Source organism: Miscanthus floridulus, chromosome 1 (assembly GCF_019320115.1).
Source record: "Miscanthus floridulus cultivar M001 chromosome 1, ASM1932011v1, whole genome shotgun sequence".
NCBI classification, from domain to species: Eukaryota; Viridiplantae; Streptophyta; class Magnoliopsida; order Poales; family Poaceae; genus Miscanthus; species Miscanthus floridulus.
Genome location: NC_089580.1, coordinates 82,541,450 through 82,558,301, shown reverse-complemented (window position 1 = coordinate 82,558,301; position 16,852 = coordinate 82,541,450).

Here is a 16,852-nt window from a genome sequence, read left to right as displayed (position 1 = left end):
GGTACTTTCTCTTCTGACACAACCATGTTGGGATGTTGTACATGGTCAAGATCACTGGCCATGTGCTATGGTCGCTCATCCTCTCATTGAAGGGATTCATTCCATCGGTGCTCAAGGCAAACCATACATTCCTTGGGCCATTGCTGAATTCCTTGTGCTTCTCATCAAACCTTTGCCACTGACTACAATCAGCCGGGTGTGCAATCTTATCATCATCCACCTTGCGCTCATCATCCCACCATGTCATGAGTGCGGCTTCTTTAGGGTTTAGGAAGATACGTCTCAAGCGGTCGGTCACTGGCAGGTACCACATTACCAAGGCAGGAATTCTTCTCTGCTTTGCATCATTGCCTAATGGAGTGTCCTCTGGGCGCTGAGATTCTTGTACCACCTTTTTTGTTCCTTTCTTATTCCTCCTTTTCCCCGTGGAGGCTTCGTCCCCGCCGTAAAGGTCATTGTTCTTGTACCGGTTGGCCCCATACCGGGGACATTTATCCAGTGACTTGAACATTTCGCCATGAAAAAGTATACAGTGGTTGGGGCATGCATGGATTTTTTCAACCCCCATTGTCAATGGACTTATGACCTTCTTCGCTTCGTATGTGTTGGTGGGAACTGAGTTTGGTTGTGGCAGCACCCATGATAGGAGATGCAATAGATCATTGAAACTACAGTTTGACCAGCCGTACTTAGCCTTCAGGATGAGCAGCTCAAGCACAAAATGTAGCAATGTCCAATGTGTCGGGCAACCCTTTTCAACACCATACACAGTCTCCTTCGATGCTTTTGTCACCCTTTCCAAATTTTCTTGACCTTTCGGGCTATTTAGTAAAATCTCTAGTCCAAGGGCTCGAATCATGTCCTCCAAATCATCTTCATCCCCGACACATGCTCCACCATCATTATTGGCACCACCTTCGTTGTTACAATCCCAACCACCAGCATCACCACCTTGTTCATTGCCAAACTCGAAATCCATTCGTGCATCAAGCTCTGCTAAATATTGGGACAGGGATTCTATGGTTTCGTCGTCGTATTCCTCCTCATCCTCATCATTAACAATAACCGTTTCACCATGATGAATCCACACTGTGTAGTCCTCAACAAATCCTCGCATAATCAAATATGATCTGATGATAGTCACATCTGTCCATGCCATACGGTTCTTGCAATCTTTACAGGGGCAAATAATTGTATCCTTATTCTCTTTCAATGTCGTTGCATGCTTCTTTGCGGCTTCAATAAATTTATCCACCTCTTCATGGAAACCTGCCTTGAACCTTAACGAACCATACATCCAAGAGTTCCTGTACTCCATCTTTTACAACAACAACAAAACAAACATTAAAGGACTACTTATTCAGATATATATAAAAATGAATCAAATTAATAATTACTTGAGAATAATTGTATACACTTCAGATATATATGAATATAAATCTAATATAATTACATGAAGCATACAAACACACCATGGTAGAGGAAAATTAATTAATGGCCCATTTATCCATAAATAATTAAAATGCATATTTATTTATTACAATAAACAATTTCAAAGACAACAATTAGAAATAATTATACTTTACCCAATATCTTTCATACAAACCCTAGTCCAATTTTATCAAACATAAATTTACAAAAATGAAATTAATAAAAAAACCAAACCCTAGATCTAGATCTACATGCACATGAAGCATGCATAAAACTAACTAATTGTTCACTAAAATCAAGAAACATGGACCAAATAAGGGTATGATCTTGTTCCCCTCCCTAATTTACTCTAGTACATTTAAAACTTGGGTCTAATTTGCTTCATAAGTAGCTCAAGCACCATAGAAGAGAGAGAAAAACAAAACTCTAATTACTCACTAACCAACCATTAAAACTTCAAAAAAAGTGTGGAATAACATTTTCTTACCTTCTACAACCTCTCCACCAAAGGATTTGAGACCAAAACCTTCCTCCCTTAGTAGAGCAATTTTTGGGAGGTGCCCAAGGCCTCCCCACCTTTCTTTCACGGGTTGGAGTGAGTGACCCGAGGAGTAAGAAGGTGCTGTAGCTGTTTTATATGTGGGTCATTTGAAGGGTGGCTCGTGATTGAGCCGCCCCTACAAATCGGAGCTATATATACGGGGGCATTTGTAGGGGCGGCTCAATCACTAGCCGCCCCTACAAATAGAAACACCAGGGGCGGCTAGTGATTGAGCCGCCCCTACAAATCAGACCCCATTTGTAGGGGCGGCTTGTATCACCAGCCGCCCCTGCTGTTCCATTTGTAGGGGCAGCTGGTGTCTGGGCACCCGAGCACGCCACTGTAGGGACGGCTCCATCACCAGCCGGCCCTACAAAAAATTCAAACCGTTGCTAAAAATCATTTTTTACGTAGTGATTAGTTCCAATAAACTTGTAATGGAAATGCTTCGAATGGGGCGTTCGACCATCCGACCACCGCTTCCCATACCGTAGAAATGACCGCGCCGTCCGCTCGCTCCTACCCGTGCCGCACGGACCTACCGCCATCCGCTCGCTCCATCCCCCGCGCGTGCCCCCATCCCGCACCACGCATGCCGCTGCCCCATCCCGCGCCGTGCCGCGCTCCATCTCCCGCGTGCCCCCCACTCCGCCTCGCGACCTTCTCCAGCGCGTCGTCCACCTTCTCCACTGGAGCAACCCGCCGCGGCCTTCTCCACTAGAGCGGTGCGCTCCGCAACACCAGCGAGCTCTACACCAGTGAACCCCACGCCGACGAGCCTCCATTCCCAAGCGCAGCAAGGAGATGTTGCACTGAAAGCGCATGTTGCAAATATATGTTTCTGGTGTTTTAGAGGTATGTTGCAAGTGTTTCATATCAGTGTTGTAAAAGTAGATCGAGATGTTGCACGTGTTGCAATGGCTATGCATATATGTTTCAAATGTTTCATCTCTATCAGGCGTATGTTGCAAGTGTTTTCATCTGGATGTTGTAAAAGTAGATCTGGATGTTGCAATCGTATGTTTTAAGTGTTCCATTTGTCTTCTTTTACATGTTGCAATTGTTTTATCTGGGTGTTTCAAAAGTATATATATCGGATGTTGCACATGGGATGCGCGTGGGAAACGGCTGGCGGCACAGGCGACGTTCGGGGTGGCGTGGGCGATGTTCGTGACGGCGTGGGTCTGCTGCTGGGGTGCTCGGGCGAGCCCAACGCGCTATGGTACTCACTGTGCGGGCACCATCTGGACGCTAGTGCCCCGCATTAGACGTTCGGGCGCTAGCAAGGCCGCTTATAAAAACATCCCATTCGCTTGTATCTAACAGAACTGAACCCACAAATTTACTATTTCTGAGTTGGCACTTTGACCATTCACATCCATGGATTCTTAACAGGTAATGGACCATAAATGAGCCAAAACGATATTCCATAGTCAAAATCCAAGCATTGTAGCCTTGTACTTCCTCCATCTTGTAATATAATGTATATTCTAAATATTTGAGGACCGCTTAAGAGAGAATACAAAAGATATATATGTGGCCTTACTTTTTATTTCCTTATCAGACGCTTTATTATTATGATTAATGGAGACCAGTTGATAAAAATGACAAGGATCCATATATATAATACATACAAATTTGTGCGATTATTTATGAAAAACGTACTGCTTTTGTTCTCCTAAAATCTCGCATATTTATGTATAGTTTTTGAACCCTAGAATACACTATATTATAAAACAGATAGAGTATATGGAAGTCACGAATTTGACATGCATGATCCATAAGGTTTTTTTATCTGAAGGTCCTACTATATATGAACTTCTTACTTTTTAACACAGGGCCCACATTATTTCAGTTATTCCACATTCAGAGAGGGGGAAGATCTCTATACCACGATCTCACTCGTCTACTTGGATCCTCCTCTGATGAGGTGGAAACCCATGTACAGTACATGACACGTTGTGCCAGGACGTACGTGATCTTCCCTTGATTTTTCTTGGGTTAATAAGTTGAACTCACATGATCTCTTGTTAGTTAGTTTAACCTGGTAACTAAGACATATGGTGGACTCAGCACTTAATTAGCTAAATTAACAACCTAAATTGGAGTAGTACATCCAACCCGCCGCGGCAAACTGATTTGTAATGAAATACGGGGTTTTGTGTTCAGTCCAACGATCGCAGCCACCACCATCCAGAAATTCAGTTGCACATTGCCATGATTATTCTTTGTTCTCCAAAACGACCATGCAATGCTTAACTAACTCATCATTATATCAGACTTTGTCAAGAAACGCTAGCTGGTCTATACTCGAGTACAGTAATTAATTCTCAACTGCTAGGTCAGCTATACGGTTAAACCAACCAAAAAGCATTAAGCATCGTGGAACATTGTTAATTAATTAATTAGATCCAGAAGCAGTTTACCGGATAGATTAGGGTCTGTTTGGATTCTCTAGTCTAAAGTTTAGGTTGAGGACTAAACTTTAGACCACTTTACCTTGCTTGTGTGCTCTGAAACTTATGTGAGATGGTCTAAAGTTTAGACAACATTTTAGAATTCTGTGAGTTTCTATGGGGAAGGGGATTGGAGACTCGGTGAGCAATGATTTGATGGCCTGGATATCAATATCAATCATTAGCACCGCAAGTCAAAGCCTAGCAGTTACAGGCATATGCTGATGCACATAAAGTCGTTACAACAGGTATTAGTGACACGTTCCTTGGTAGATTGTATTCCAGCAACAACCACATCAATTAGAAGTTTCAGAACAATAATGATTAATGATAATGTTTGTAACATATAGTCCATCAACCTGTGCACATGTACGGGCTTGCAATTTAGAACACACATGTAACAAAAGGTACTAAAGTATATAATCATATGTAGTTGTAAAGTTATAATAAACTAGCGTATAGTTCTTGACAGCTAAAATGTGCTAAAAATAGTAATGGACTATACCATTAAGTTCCTGGAGTCAGGACGTTGAGGAAATATATTTTGAACCTCAAAATTGAAGTTCAAATGAAGAAAGGACAGTTTTGGGCTGAATATGCTGAAACTGGTCCAGCTGGTTTTCTAAACTCCCTGTGCATCACCCGGCATGGCTTCCTGGCCCTGAGAAAACTGGCCAGGCCGGTTTCCTTGTTCGGAGACCGGGTTGAGTCGAACTCGGTCTAGACCTATATTTTTTGTCATGGGAATCTTTAGGATTGAGTGTTAGAGATGTTTTACCCCCACTATATAAATGAGAGGATCACGGTCGATTGAGGAATCAAACTTCCAATTGTCAAAAAACACATCTACTACTCCTTTTACCCTCTTTTTCCATCTACTACCACTCCTCGTTTTTCATCACTGCTCCATGGCTAGTGGATCGACAAAGATGAACCTCTAGCCACCGCGCGCCCTGATAGAGTCCCTCTCGGGCGTGTGGGGTTTTGGGTTTCAAGAGACCTCGTCGGTGTGTCTTGCGTATTGCGCTCCCGACGAGGCTCATTCAGTGACATGTCTTATGTATCACGCTCATCGCTGGAGGCACCAGGTGAAGTGTTCCTCTACGAGTACATTATAGGTGTCGACCGACTTGAGCATCGGCTAGGCCGATCTTTGGCCCGCTTATAACGAGTGATCTTGCTTCTTACCAGTGTGGTGACCTAATTAGCGTCAATCAATAGTCCTCACCGAAAAAGGAGTAAATCCCTCAATCAATGTTACAAATAGCGGCTATAGCACACTGCTATAATGCCGTTATAGCGTTTTGGACAGGGTGCCACGAAGATATTGCATATTTTACCGCTATTGCTGCTATGAGCGCTATTTGACGCTTAATAACCATGAAAGTACAAGTAACAACTCCCAGGCAGCTCACACAAGAGACATCCACCCCATCTCTAGGGTAATTACCAACAATAACTTGCTCATTAAGCATTCCACATAATCCACACAACTCATCCTCATAACTCATACTTTTTCTTTGAAAAAGTATTGGATTTGAGAAAACACAGTGCTATGAGTATCTATGATGAATACCAAGTCCTAAGCATATATACTAGATAACGATATATCATCTAGCATAACAATAATTATTAAGTTTCAGCAAGGCAATCAAGTCAACACAATTCAAGAATAGCTATACAAACTGGGTTTACCTATGTTGTTAAAATACAATTCATGTATAGTTTGCAAAATACCTTCTACTGGTTGTGTTTGAAAATGGGATCAACATGATCAAGAGGGAATAGGTTGGACTTGTCTTCATTGGCACCCAAGGAAAAATCCTGCTAGCAGTTTGGGTCTTCAAGTTCAAGCTTGAACTCGCAATACTGGATTTATAACATTTCCTGGCCTTCGAGGTCCTCGTTCTTCTTTGATCCTAGGCCACTCCGTTAGCTAAAAACACACAAACGATCGAGCAGACGAGCAAATACAATCAAATATAAACTTATACTCAGTTGGTCTCTAAAAAATATGAAATTAAAAACACAATCAACTGAGTATAAGTTCATATTTGATTGCGTTTGCTTGTCTATTTTAGTCGTTTACGTGTTTTTAGCTAACGGAGTGATCGTGGATCAAAGAAGAACGAGGACTTCAAAGGATATGAAATTTTTTGAATCTAGTACCGCGAGTTCAGGCTTGAACTTGAAGACCCAAAGCACTAGTAGGATTTTTCCGATGACGCCAACGAAGACAAGCCCAACCTATTCCCTCTTAATCATGTTGATCCCATTTTCAAACATAACTAGTAGAAGCCATTTTGCAAACTATTATGGAAAATGTACTTAAGTGACATAGGTAAACCTGGTTTGTATAGCCATCCTTGAATTGTGTTGACTTGATTGCCTTGCTCAAACCTAATAATTATTGTTATGCTAGATGGTGAGCGCAAGCATACCCGATGGGTATAGCCCCTGAGCCCCCACGCAATTCGCAGAGTCAGTCGGGGGTTCATTCGATTCGCTATCTCCTTCTCAGGGACTTAACATACCCCTATGTTAGACTCTTGTCACTTTTTATCTTAGTGTGGATTAAACGTCCACTTCTATCTAAACTAAGGCAATGAGATTATCTAAATGTAATAAATGTGTGTATTAGTCTCCTAGGACTAGTATTTTTATCATATTTGAGTTCTCGGATAACCAGAGGCATTTCAGTTTTACTGTGTATAATGTGTACTCAAGGTTTATCCGTTCATGTTGTAGATGAAGATCCAAGTCAAGGATCCACATCTCTATAGTGAATCGAGTGTCGTCTCGAGTAATTGGACTCTGCCCACTTAGCTGCTTTATTTGTGCTTGAGAAACAGCTAGTGGAAAAAAATGGTGCCCAATTGATGGTTTTATTTGTGTTCTTGCCAAATCTATTGTTGTCCAGGCCCCTTGATCGAACTGTTCCCTGAATCGAGAGGTTATTTTGGGTTTTGTACATGACATCTGTTTGAACCATGCTGTAACATTAAAACTTGTTTCCCGCTGTATATATATGTCTATATGTCTCATTCTTCCATTGTAAACATTTATGTAGACTCTATCATAAAGACTCATGAATGTGTTCCTAGAAGTGGAAACAACATATGGATGTTTCAGGTCTTCCCATTGTGGCAGAACCATCCAAATTATATGGCCCACGTGCACCTGTCATTGTCCTAAGACCTCTGACTACTGCACACGAGAGCCAGATAACTCTGTAGTCTGTTGGGTGTCCTCGGGGAACCCTGAATCATCCACATTTTATAACTCGTATAGGATCAACAATGGAGTTACCACAACATTACAACATTGATACAAAAATTTCATACATCAGAGTTGTGGAAGATTTACAACATTAGGTTACAAAACATGTTATGTATCTTTAAGTAACACTTGAGTTCCAAAAGTTGAGTAGAACTATGGAAGTAACTTAAGTGAAGTACCTAAGATAGAAGAGACGACTAGATCATGTCGAGCCCACCGACATGACCTTGATTAGCAGCACATGTCAGAACCTACAACGGGGCTTAACAAACCCTGAGTACATGAGGGTACTCAACAAGACTTACCCGACTAAAAGAAAAGACTCCAAGGGTATGAAGGTTTAAAGGAAGGTCTGAAACAAGAGTAACTTTTGCAGAAAAGCTTACTACGAGTGAATCCTTACTTTCAATGTTTTAGCGGTGTATTAAGTCCATATCAGTATCTAGTTTGCACTTGATCTAAATCAATCACTTCTTTAAACATCTCAACTCATTTCTTCTCATATCCATAAGTCACCATGTTTCATTGATTAACTACGATGATGGTGCGAGAATTAAGTCTCTTGTTACCATAGAGCAAACGACGATTCGAACCGATTAAACTCAGCTGGGGATTCCCAACCACACGATATATGTAGGTCCCAGACCTACATATATCAACCTTTACTCGGATCCTCCAAAATAGGAACGGGTTCGCGCCACTCGAGAGCACAGTACTCCACCACCCTACCCTATTCCAGTAGGGTGGGTACACGCTACTCTCACCATCTCTCCCCTCCCAGTGCGCGGTTGTCCTTTCCCATAATAGAATAGCCGAGGTATCAGGCTTACCGGAGTATGTGGTTAGTACTACAAAATCTTGATCCAAGGGCCAACAACGGACGGTCCTTAACCGACATAAACGGTATGAGCACGACCAGGCGAACCTGTCTACCCAAGAACACTTACCATAACATCAAGTCCCTCCCGGTCTCCATTTAACATTATCCTTAACATGGTATTCTCATGACCCATAAACGGGCCGAGAAGAACAAAGGTAAAACCTAATTCTCGCGAACGATGAAACCATCATTCGACTTCTATCGAAGTCTAAGCATTAATAAGCATTAGAGGTATTGACCTATTCATACTAATAGGGTAGAACTAAGGATACCTGAATATCAAGGTAACCATGCATCAACGGTATTCAACCAACTCCTAATTACTTAATGCACATCTCACAAGACGTAAAGTGTATTAAAGATTTGTAAATACTAGAGAAGGGTTTATGCTCTGGGCCTTGTCTACGTTTGCAGAGAAGGTTGGATCCCATAGAAGGACCACAGAAGTTAAACTTGGCACCAACACCACGGTGGATGGAACTTCTCTGAAACTTGATCAACACGAATCTTTTCACTCACGTGCACTACGCGTAATGAGTGATTCTTTGATTAACATGATGGAATGCATGACATGATGCATGATGAGAGACATTCAAGTGCATGACAGAAGTTAAACAAAGTTAAGAAAGTTGAGTACAACTTTCCTTCACTAATCAAGTTAGGTTAACTACTCACAAAGCAAAATTTGTTATTATTATTAACAAGATTACTTATAAGCAAAACAATCATGAAAAGGAGTTGCCAATGAACAGCAAAGGTGTGGTGTCCCAAGGTCTACAATTAATCCAAAATCACACTCAAGTCATTTTATGATTTCTCCTAATTATTTAGCATTAATTAATTAATTAAAGGCATATAATTAAGTAGACAATCAAAATTTATCAAAACAGTACCATAAATTTTGTGAATGCAGGACTAAGCATGTAAAGCACACACACAAAAATTCATCATTAAAGGATAATTATTTTGGTTTATAAAAATCATGGATTAAGCATTTTTCTATTAAAAGAGGTGATTTTTGAGCATGCAAAAACTAATTATTTTCATCATTTCATATTTATCCTACGTAGAGCATACAATAATAAAGCTACACAAAAATTTTCATAATTTTATCACACTTATCTATTTAGTTATAAATTTCACAAGAAATCAGCATTATTCACATTTTCTGAAAAAGATAAAACCGGTTAAAACCTCTTCTCACTCACCCACTCCCGAGCCACAGTCACTGACAGAGGGGGCCCGGGGTCAACCCGTCCAAGCCCAACCTTGACCACGAGGTCACCGGCGGGTGTGGCGGCTAGCTCGCCAACGACGAGCTCTCCGGCGATGGGGACTACCTCTACCTGCTCCTCTCGTGCTCGCGCACTCATCTAGGGTATTAATTGAACGGCTAGGGTTTCGTGGTGAGCTCAATGCCGGCCATGGCAGATGGCGGAGCAGAGCATGGCGGCGGCAACAACGGAGCAGCTGCTACTGGCCCTAATCGGCCTAACTAAGGTGTGGTAGAACCACAAAAATTATGCTGGCCCACGTGTACCCGTCATTGTCCTGAAGACCTCTGACAGCTGTACACGAAAGCCAACTAATCTGGTATCTGCCCGGTGTCCTCGGGGAACCCCGAATCATCCATATTTTACAACTCATATAGGATCAACAATGGAGTTACCACAACATTACAACATTGATACAAAAATTTCATACATCGGGGTTGTGGAAGATTTACAACATTAGGTTACAAAACATGTTATGTACCTTTAAGTAACACTTGAGTTTCAAAAGTTGAGTAGAACTACCGAAGTAACTTAAGTGAAGTACCAAAGATAGAAGGGACAACTAGATCATGTCGAGCCCACCAACAGGACCTTGATTAGCAGTACAAGTCAGAACCTGCAACAGGGGTTAACAAACTCTGAGTACTTGAGGGTACTCAACAAGACATACCTGACTAAAAGAAAAGACTCCAAGGGTATGAAAGCTTAAGGGAAGGTTTAAAGCAAGAATAACTTTTGCAGAAAAGTTTACTAAAGTGGATCCTTACTTTCAGTGTTTTAGCTTTGTATTAAGTTATCATCGGTATCTAGTTTGCACCTGATCTAATTCAATCACTTCATTAAACATCTCATCTCATCTTATATCTTACCCATAAGTAACCATGTTCCATTGATTAACTACGATGCAGATCAGGGAATCGAGTCTCCTTCTCTGAGAAGCAACGACGATTCGAATCGATTAAAACACAGTTGGGATTCCCAACCACACGACATATGCAGGTCCCGGACCTACATATATCAACCTTCACTCGCATCCTCTAAAACAAGAACCGGTCCACGGCTACCCGAGAGCATAGTACTCCATCGCCATTCGTCATCCCAGATGTTTCGGTAGGGTGGGTACACGCTACTCTTGCCATCTCCCACTCCCACTGTGCGGTTGTCTTTTCACATAATGGAATAGCCAAGGTATTAGGCTTACCGGAGTATGTGGCCAGTACTATAAAGTCTCGACTCACATAGGTCTACAACACTACGGTCCCCAATCGACAAAGGCGGAAGCACTACATTGAGACTCCATTCTCGATGCAAGCTACCCTCCCGGTCTCAATTTAACATTATCATAACCATGGTATTTCACAACCCATAACCAGAGTTGAGAAGAGCAAGGTAAAACCTATTTCTCACGAACGATGAAACCATCATTCGACTTCTATCGAAGTATAATCATTACTAAGCATCAGAGGTATCGACCTACATACTAGTGGGGTTACAAGGAAGATATTTGAATAAATCAAGGTAGTCATGTAGCAATTGGTTTACACCCAACTCCTATTTACCTAATGCACATTCTATTGGACTCAATTGATAATAGCATTTGTAAACAACAAGGAAAAGGGTTGTATGCTCCAAGGCTTGCCTTGGTTAGTAGAGGTGTTAGGTTCTCCTGACGAACCACAAATATCGAAACCAACCTCCACAGGTGGATTCTCTTCCTTTGGAACTTGATCACGGTCACTTCCTCGCCTTCGGTCACTACACGTGATAAAAGATGCATGCTTGACATGATGATATGCAAATAAAAATGATGTAGGAAAGATGTATGCAAGTGCATGGATGAACTAAAACAAGATTAACAAACTTGAGTACAACTTTCCTTCACGGTACAATTGCAAGTAATTGATGTAAAGCACTTTTAATTATTATTATTATCACCAAGTTGATTATGAGCACAACCAATAAGCAATTAAATTGCCAAGGAACAATAGATGTTAAAGTGTCCCATGGTCAACAATCAATTCCAAAACATACCCAAGCTATTTCATGATTTATCCTAAGCATTTTGGTATTAATTAACTAATTCATTAAAGCATGGAAATTAAGTGCATAATTAAAATTTATCAAAACAGTACCAAACTTTTTGTGAAGGTAGGTTATTGCACATAACATTTACACAAAAAGTGTCATGATTAAATGATTATTATTTTAGTCTATAAAAATCATGGAATGTACATTTATCAATTAAAAGAGGTAATTTTAAAGCATGCAAAAACTATTTATTTTCACAATTTCATATTTTTCCTAGATAGATCATATCATGAAGAGGCTACACAAAAACTTTCATGATTTTTGTGCATTTCTATATTATTTTTTATGAAATAAACAAGAATCAGAATATTAATCATTTTAAGAAAACCAAAATCTGCTGGAAAACATTTTTTAACCGAGCCCCCCATACCCATTGTCGCTGACAGCGGGTCCCGGTCAACTCCGGCGGCATCCCCGCGCTAACCGGAGGGTTCTCGCCACCGGCGAGACCTCCGGCAACGCGGCTAGCACCCACATGCTCAGGAGGACGCCGCGCATCGATCTACGGTGCTAAACGAACAACTAGGGTTATGAGGCGAGCTCGACGCCGGCCATGGCGGAGCGGCGGCAATGCGCCGGCCACGGCGAGGTGGTAGAAGTAAGATCACGGTCGATTGAGGAATCAAACTTCCAATTGTCAAAAAACACATCTACTACTCCTTTTACCCTCTTTTTCCATCTACTACCACTCCTCGTTTTTCATCACTGCTCCATGGCTAGTGGATCGACAAAGATGGACCTCTAGCCACCGCGCGCCCTGATAGAGTCCCTCTCGGGCGTGTGGGGTTTTGGGTTTCAAGAGACCTCGTCGGTGTGTCTTGCGTATTGCGCTCCCGACGAGGCTCATTCAGTGACATGTCTTATGTATCACGCTCATCGCTGGAGGCACCAGGTGAAGTGTTCCTCTACGAGTACATTATAGGTGTCGACCGACTTGAGCATCGGCTAGGCCGATCTTTGGCCCGCTTATAACGAGTGATCTTGCTTCTTACCAGTGTGGTGACCTAATTAGCGTCAATCAATAGTCCTCACCGAAAAAGGAGTAAATCCCTCAATCAATGTTACAAATAGCGGCTATAGCACACTGCTATAATGCCGTTATAGCGTTTTGGACAGGGTGCCACTAAGATATTGCATATTTTACCGCTATTGCTGCTATGAGCGCTATTTGACGCTTAATAACCATGAAAGGTACAAGTAACAACTCCCAGGCAGCTCACACAAGAGACATCCACCCCATCTCTAGGGTACTTACCAACAATAACTTGCTCATTAAGCATTCCACATAATCCACACAACTCATCCTCATAACTCATACTTTTTCTTTGAAAAAGTATTGGATTTGAGAAAACACAGTGCTATGAGTATCTATGATGAATACCAAGTCCTAAGCATATATACTAGATAACGATATATCATCTAGCATAACAATAATTATTAAGTTTCAGCAAGGCAATCAAGTCAACACAATTCAAGATAGCTATACAAACTGGGTTTACCTATGTTGTTAAAATACAATTCATGTATAGTTTGCAAAATACCTTCTACTGGTTGTGTTTGAAAATGGGATCAACATGATCAAGAGGGAATAGGTTGGACTTGTCTTCAGTTGGCACCCTAGGAAAAATCCTGCTAGCAGTTTGGGTCTTCAAGTTCAAGCTTGAACTCGCAATACTGGATTTATAACATTTCCTGGCCTTCGAGGTCCTCGTTCTTCTCTTGATCCTAGGCCACTCCGTTAGCTAAAAACACACAAACTGATCGAGCAGACGAGCAAATACAATCAAATATAAACTTATACTCAGTTGGTCTCTAAAAAATATGAAATTAAAAACACAATCAACTGAGTATAAGTTCATATTTGATTGCGTTTGCTTGTCTATTTTAGTCGTTTACGTGTTTTTAGCTAACGGAGTGATCGTGGATCAAAGAAGAACAAGGACTTCAAAGGATATGAAATTTTTTGAATCTAGTACCGCGAGTTCAGGCTTGAACTTGAAGACCCAAAGCACTAGTAGGATTTTTCCGATGACGCCAACGAAGACAAGCCCAACCTATTCCCTCTTAATCATGTTGATCCCATTTTCAAACATAACTAGTAGAAGCCATTTTGCAAACTATTATGGAAAATGTACTTAAGTGACATAGGTAAACCCTGGTTTGTATAGCCATCCTTGAATTGTGTTGACTTGATTGCCTTGCTCAAACCTAATAATTATTGTTATGCTAGATGGTGCGCGCAAGCATACCCGATGGGTATAGCCCCCTGAGCCCCCACGCAATTCGCAGAGTCAGTCGGGGGTTCATTCGATTCGCTATCTCCTTCTCAGGGACGTAACATACCCCTATGTTAGACTCTTGTCACTTTTTATCTTAGTGTGGATTAAACGTCCACTTCTATCTAAACTAAGGCAATGAGATTATCTAAATGTAATAAATGTGTGTATTAGTCTCCTAGGACTAGTATTTGTATCATATTTGAGTTCTCGGATAACCAGAGGCATTTCAGTTTTACTGTGTATAATGTGTACTCAAGGTTTATCCGTTCATGTTGCAGATGAAGATCCAAGTCAAAGATCCACATCTCTACAGTGAATCGAGTGTCGTCTCGAGTAATTGGACTCTGCCCACTTAGCTGCTTTATTTGTGCTTGAGAAACAGCTAGTGGAAAAAAATGGTGCCCAATTGATGGTTTTATTTGTGTTCTTGCCAAATCTATTGTTGTCCAGGTCCCCTTGATCGAACTGTTCCCTGAATCGAGAGGTTATTTTGGGTTTTGTACATGACATCTGTTTGAACCATGCTGTAACATTAAAACTTGTTTCCCGCTGTATATATATGTCTATATGTCTCATTCTTCAATTGTAAACATTTATGTAGACTCTATCATAAAGACTCATGAATGTGTTCCTAGAAGTGGAAACAACATATGGATGTTTCAGGTCTTCCCATTGTGGCAGAACCATCCAAATTATATGGCCCACGTGCACCTGTCATTGTCCTAAGACCTCTGACTACTGCACACGAGAGCTAGATAACTCCGTAGTCTGTCGGGTGTCCTCGGGGAACCCCGAATCATCCACATTTTATAACTCATATAGGATCAACAATGGAGTTACCACAACATTACAACATTGATACAAAAATTTCATACATCGGAGTTGTGGAAGATTTACAACATTAGGTTACAAAACATGTTATGTATCTTTAAGTAACACTTGAGTTCCAAAAGTTGAGTAGAACTATGGAAGTAACTTAAGTGAAGTACCTAAGATAGAAGAGACGACTAGATCATGTCGAGCCCACCGACATGACCTTGATTAGCAGCACATGTCAGAACCTATAATGGGGCTTAACAAACCCCGAGTACATGAGGGTACTCAACAAGACTTACCCGACTAAAAGAAAAGACTCCAAGGGTATGAAGGCTTAAAGGAATGTCTGAAGCCTGAAATAAGAGTAACTTTTGCAGAAAAGCTTACTACGAGTGAATCCTTACTTTCAATGTTTTAGCGGTGTATTAAGTCCATATCAGTATCTAGTTTGCACCTAATCTAAATCAATCACTTCTTTAAACATCTCAACTCATTTCTTCTCATATCCATAAGTCACCATGTTTCATTGATTAACTACGATGATGGTGCGAGAATCTAAGTCTCTTGTTACCATAGAGCAAACGACGATTCGAACCGATTAAACTCAGCTGGGGATTCCCAACCACACGATATATGTAGGTCCTAGACCTACATATATCAACCTTTACTCGGATCCTCCAAAATAGGAACGGGTTCGCGCCACCCGAGAGCACAGTACTCCACCACCCTACCCTATTCCAGTAGGGTGGGTACACGCTACTCTCACCATCTCTCCCCTCCCAGTGCGCGGTTGTCCTTTCCCATAATAGAATAGCCGAGGTATCAGGCTTACCGGAGTATGTGGTTAGTACTACAAAATCTTGATCCAAGGGCCAACAACGGACGGTCCTTAACCGACATAAACGGTATGAGCACTGACCAGGCGAACCTGTCTACCCAAGAACACTTACCATAACATCAAGTCCCTCCCGATCTCCATTTAACATTATCCTTAACATGGTATTCTCATGACCCATAAACGGGCCGAGAAGAACAAAGGTAAAACCTAATTCTCGCGAACGATGAAACCATCATTCGACTTCTATCGAAGTCTAAGCATTAATAAGCATTAGAGGTATTGACCTATTCATACTAATAGGGTAGAACTAAGGATACCTGAATATCAAGGTAACCATGCATCAACGGTATTCAACCAACTCCTAATTACTTAATGCACATCTCACAAGACGTAAAGTGTATTAAAGATTTGTAAATACTAGAGAAGGGTTTATGCTCTGGGCCTTGTCTATGTTTGCAGAGAAGGTTGGATCCCATAGAAGGACCACAGAAGTTAAACTTGGCACCAACACCACGGTGGATGGAACTTCTCCAAAACTTGATCAACACGGATCTTTTCACTCACGTGCACTACACGTAATGAGTGATTCTTTGATTAACATGATGGAATGCATGACATGATGCATGATGAGAGACATTCAAGTGCATGACAGAAGTTAAACAAAGTTAAGAAAGTTGAGTACAACTTTCCTTCACTAATCAAGTTAGGTTAACTACTCACAAAGCAAAATTTGTTATTATTATTAACAAGATTACTTATAAGCAAAACAATCATGAAAAGGAGTTGCCAATGAACAGCAGAGGTGTGGTGTCCCAAGGTCTACAATTCATCCAAAATCACACTCAAGTCATTTTATGATTTCTCCTAATTATTTAGCATTAATTAATTAATTAAAGGCATATAATTAAGTAGACAATCAAAATTTATCAAAACAGTACCATAAATTTTGTGAAGGCAGGACTAAGCATGT